The following is a 6,020-nucleotide window of genomic DNA, read 5'->3' as shown; positions in this document are numbered from 1 at the left end:
TGGAGCACATTAGGGTTAAGTGCCTTACTCAAGGACATATAAACATGTTTGTCACCTTCTTTGTTCTGCCTGACAAGGGGGTGTAACTGTACTTTGAAAGATAAACACATTTACTACAGCCAGGGATTTTTACTATTACTTACACATGTTGTTCACTGGCAATCCTAACAACAACACCGACACCAATAACAACCCCAATAACTACAACCCCAACAACAACTCCAATAACAACTACCCCAATAACAACAACGCCAACCCCAATAACAACCCCAACAACAACCCGAACAACACCAAATACAATGCCAACAACAGCCAATAACAACCCTAACAACAACCCCAATAACAACCCTAACAACAACCCCAATAACAACACAACATCCCAAATAACAACCCTAACAACAACCCAACAACCCCAAGAACAACCCCAATAACAACCCCAACAACAACCCCAATAACAACCCCAATAACAACCCTAACAACAACCCCAATAACAACACAACATCCCAAATAACAACCCTAACAACAACCCAACAACCCCAAGAACAACCCCAATAACAACCCCAACAACAACCCCAATAACAACCCCAATAACAACCCTAACAACAACCCCAATAACAACACAACATCCCAAATAACAACCCTAACAACAACCCAACAACCCGAAGAACAACCCCAATAACAACCCCAATAACAACCCCAATAACAACACAACTTCCCAAATAACAACCCTAACAACAACCCAACAACCCCAACAACAACCTCAATAATAAAAATCATTTAAAAAAACAACAACCCCAACCATGTTTAGCAGCAATATTGAAACATAATTTTTTTTATTCAAATAATTTCTGGAGACATTAGCATTTTGCAACAGGAGAAAATGAGCAATTCTTACTCCCTATTCTGTGGAAGCCACATTCACCCTCCATTTTGTGGAATTCATCCCCTCCCACTGCAACACACACACACACACACACTTTGGCCCTCGAGGGCATGAGTAGAGTCTATCTCAAGCTGGAGGTCATCATGGATCGGTATGATCACATCTCAATAAATCACGCATACAGATTAATTCCATAGATAACTGATCCTACTCAGATGACAGTACATGAGGCTATTCATATTCATCTCCTGTTTAGGCACTTATATATATATAGAGGTAGCTTGCTGCATTCATCAATCAAATTCATTCATATCTAAACTGGTTTTCAAAAGTATGGACCAACAAGTCATTGGGGGGGGGGGGTCCCTTTTCTCTGTGCAGAGAGGCATCTATAATAACCATATACCATACTTCTTCTTCCCTAATTCTTGGTATTTTCAGAGTCATTGAGCGTGTAGACATTTGGGAGATCAACATGAGGTCAGCCCTGGATGATGAAAGCTAATGAATCAGGTAGAGAAGACAAATAGCAGTAAGTAGCCTTGCCTCATAGTGGCAGGAACCTATCTCCGGTTTCTGTAGCATGAGGGAGCTTGATGTACAACTACACCCCCTCAACAGGACGCTAGTTTATCTCAGGGCACAAGCACAGTGAAATGCCTTTATTGCAAACTCAAATCACAACAATGCAATAATCAATAACAATGTATTACTAGAAAAGAAAAAAAAACACACAAGAAATAAGAATAAAAAATATACTATAAAGTAAGTAAGTATACTATATACAGGTAATATTTAAAAGGTCAGTTCCAATACCATATTTACATGTGCAGGGATACTGGAGTGATGGAGGTAGATATGTATAGGTGTAAGGTGACTATATACAGGGTCAGTTCAGTACCATACTATATACAGGGTCAGTAGCATATTAACATGTACAGGGATACTGGAGTGATGGAGGTAGATATGTATAGGGGTAAGGTGACAGGGATACTGGAGTGATGGAGGTAGATACAGTGCCTTGCGAAAGTATTCGGCCCCCTTGAACTTTGCGACCTTTTGCCACATTTCAGGCTTCAAACATAAAGATATAAAACTGTATTTTTTTGTGAAGAATCAAAAACAAGTGGGACACAATCATGAAGTGGAACGACATTTATTGGATATTTCAAACTTTTGTAACAAATCAAAAACTGAAAAATTGGGCGTGCAAAATTATTCAGCCCCCTTAAGTTAATACTTTGTAGCGCCACCTTTTGCTGCGATTACAGCTGTAAGTCGCTTGGGGTATGTCTCTATCAGTTTTGCACATCGAGAGACTGACATTTTTTCCCATTCCTTTTTTCCCAAAACGTTTGAAATATCCAATAAATGTCGTTCCACTTCATGATTGTGTCCCACTTGTTGTTGATTCTTCACAAAAAAAATACAGTATCTTTATGTTTGAAGCCTGAAATGTGGCAAAAGGTCGCAAAGTTCAAGGGGGCCGAATACTTTCGCAAGGCACTGTATGTATAGGGGTAAGGTGACTAGGCAACAGGACATAAGATAAACAGAGTAGCAGTGGCTTGTATGTGAGTGGATGTGTAGAGTCAGTATAAATGTATGTGCATATTATGTGTGAGGGAGCAGATGATGGAGTGAGTGTTTGTGTGTACGTTGGAGTGACAGTGTGTGTGAGTGTGTAGGGCCCTGTGAGTGTGTAGGGCCCTGTGAGTGTGCATAGAGACAGTGTAAATAATAAAAGGTCAATACTGATACAAGTTAAACTCGGTCCGTCCGTCCGTGTAGCTATTTATCCATTTTATTGCTTGGGGATAGAATCTGTTCAACAGCCTGTTGGGGTCAGACTTGATGCACCGGAACCTCTTGCCGTGCGGCAGCAGAGAAAATATTCTATGGCTTGGGATCTTTGACGATTTTACGGGTCTTATTTTCACACCACCTGATATAGAGGTCCTGGATGGCAGGGAGCTCAGCCAAGGATCAAACTCACAACCTTACAATCTCAGGGTGGACACTAAGCACGAGGCTACATAGTTGGACAAATGCCGTTAATCCTCCTGAATCCCAATGGGGATCAGCTTCCCCCCCACACATTTTATCCAGGAAGGCACCCAGCTGAGAACCCTTCTTCCCCTCATTCAAATGGAGATTAGACTGAGATTAGAATGCTGCCAAATGGCTATGGTTGGATAATAAAGGAAGTAGCCAAATGGTCTGCTTTCAATGGAAGACTATTCCAGTTTTGCATAACAAAGGAGATATGCAGAGTGTATGTCCTGGATGACACCCAGGAACCAGACAGCTACAGTAAAAAGTCCCTGAAACTTCCATTCACTTTTTCCTTTATTTAACCTTTATTAAACTAGGTAAGTCAGTTAAGAACAAATTCTTATTTTACAATGACGGCCTACCCCAGTCACCCCTTCCCTAATGACACTGGGCCAATTGTGCGCCGCCCTATGGGACTCCCGATCACGGCTGGTTGTGCTACAGCCCAGAATCGAACCAGGGTCTGAAGTAAGGCCTCTAGCACTGAGATGCAGTGCCTTAGTCCGCTGCGCCACTCAGGAGACCTAAGGACACAAGGAGTGCCAACGCGTATTTCTGATATCCAGCGTTATAAATGAATGATAGAGTAGAATTACTATGCTTTGTGTAATGAATTTCAGATATTTGCTAGCAATCATGAACTTTAAGTTATTACTATGTCAATTTTGGTATCCACAAGGAAAATACACAAACATTGGGCGGCAGGTAGCCCAGCGATTAAGAGCGTTGGGCCATTAACTGGCAGGTTGCTAGTTTGAATCTCTGAGTGAAAAATCTGTTGACGTGCCCTTGAGCAAGGTTGTTAACCCTAATTGCTCCTGTAAGTCCCTCTGTATGACTAACCTGTACCCTCGCACATTAACTTGGTACCGGTACCCACTGTATATAGCCTTGTTATAAAAATAAAAAAACTTTAGTTCATTTAACTTTATTTTCTTAAAACTGCATTGTTGGTTAAGGGCTTGTATAAGTAGGCATTTCACTGTAAGGTCTACACTTGTTGTATTCAAAAACTCATTTTTATTTGTTTTGTATAAGTGCGGCGGCTAAAATGTAAATATTGAAACAGGTTTTTTGATTGCACAAACAGAACCTAACTCAGCCACACCTGATCTGAAACTCGGTCAAGTAGACAGAGTCAAAACTTTTTTATTTACCTATGCAAGTCAGTTAATAAGAACAAATTCTTACGTACAATGACAGCCTACGCTGGCCAAAGCGGGATGGCGCTGGGCCAATTGTGCGCCGCCCTATGGGACCCCCCAATCACGGCCGGTTGTGATACAGCCTGGATTCAAACCAGGGTGTCTGTAGTGATGCCTCTAGCACTGAGATGCAGTGCCTTAGACCGCTGCACCACTCAGTAGCCACTCCCTGGAGAACTATAACTACTGCAAAGACACTCCCTGGAGAACTATAACTACTGTGAAGACACTCCCTGGAGAACTATAACTACTGCGAAGACACTCCCTGGAGAACTATAACTACTGTGAAGACACTCCCTGGAGAACTATAACTACTGTGAAGACACTCCCTGGAGAACTATAACTACTGTGAAGACACTACTGTGAAGACACTCCCTGGAGAACTATAACTACTGTGAAGACACTCCCTGGAGAACTATAACTACTGTGAAGACACTCCCTGGAGAACTATAACTACTGTGAAGACACTCCCTGGAGAACTATAACTACTGTGAAGACACTACTGTGAAGACACTCCCTGGAGAACTAGAACTACTGTGAAGACACTCCCTGGAGAACTAGAACTACTGTGAACACACTCCCTGGAGAACTAGAACTACTGTGAACACACTACTGTGAAGACACTCCCTGGAGAACTATAACTACTGTGAAGACACTCCCTGGAGAACTATAACTACTGTGAAGACACTCCCTGGAGAACTATAACTACTGTGAAGACACTCCCTGGAGAACTATAACTACTGTGAAGACACTACTGTGAAGACACTCCCTGGAGAACTATAACTACTGTGAAGACACTCCCTGGAGAACTATAACTACTGTGAACACACTCCCTGGAGAACTATAACTACTGTGAATGTTTTAGAGACCTGATTTCTTATCTTTCATCTCATTAAAGTTGGTTTTAATTCAAATCAGGTTAGGAAATTAGCTAACTACTCCCGACTGGCGCAGCGGCCTAAGGCACTGCATCTCAACGAGCAGAAGCTCTGCACTATCCAATCAGGCTCCAGTCCTACCTACCTACCTACCTACCTACCTATTCAATGCTCAGAAATTGTCCGTGTCCCCAGAAGCACTGCCTGAATGCTTTGTCGAAAATCACTATCCCAAAACCCTTTTAATTTATTCTGTACCATTTTATCTTGTGTATTGTTGGTTTGTTTTATCGTTTAATAAATGTTGTGTTTTTACAAGTGTGTTGTTTCTGGTACCACACTCTTCTAACAGCTATAGAATTCACTATACCTTCAGATAGACCAAGTTAAGCTAATGTTCTAGTTTTATCTATGTAGTTATTGTTAAAATAACTCACAAGTCAGGTCTTTTTAAGACTTATTTTGCCCAATAACGGACTGGTGCCCCGATTTCATAACTTGTAGTAGTAACTTGACACTGCCTTACACTGATATAAATAGGATTAAAAGCTACGTTTGCCGTTGTAATCCCTCATTAAATTCACGCTTTCCTGAAGGAAGTTTTAATGAATAACTCCTGTCTTTCCAATTCCCCGTGGACTGTGCAAGGCTTCCGCTTGACTGAGCCGACCCAATGCTTTTACAGGAGCAACAACGCGGTTGGTTAATGACATAAATGTTTTACAGGAGCAACAACGCGGTTGGTTAATGACATAAATGTCTTATACAAGTACCAAACTTCTCAAGGAGGTGGCCTCCCTTTGTAAGTCGTGACAAAGACATTTGTGACTTAATTCAAATGCATTCAGTTTCAATGTTCCTCGCAAATTTTCCAAATAAAGCAACCAAAAAAAGAGCCCTTTATGTACTAAACAGCTCAACTGAAACAATTCCCCCCTGGGGAATAATACAACATACAGGTTAATATAATAATATACAGGTTAATATAATAATATACAG

Source organism: Oncorhynchus nerka, linkage group LG4, assembly GCF_034236695.1.
Source record: "Oncorhynchus nerka isolate Pitt River linkage group LG4, Oner_Uvic_2.0, whole genome shotgun sequence".
NCBI lineage: Eukaryota > Metazoa > Chordata > Actinopteri > Salmoniformes > Salmonidae > Oncorhynchus > Oncorhynchus nerka.
Note: the sequence above shows the minus strand (reverse complement) of the source record.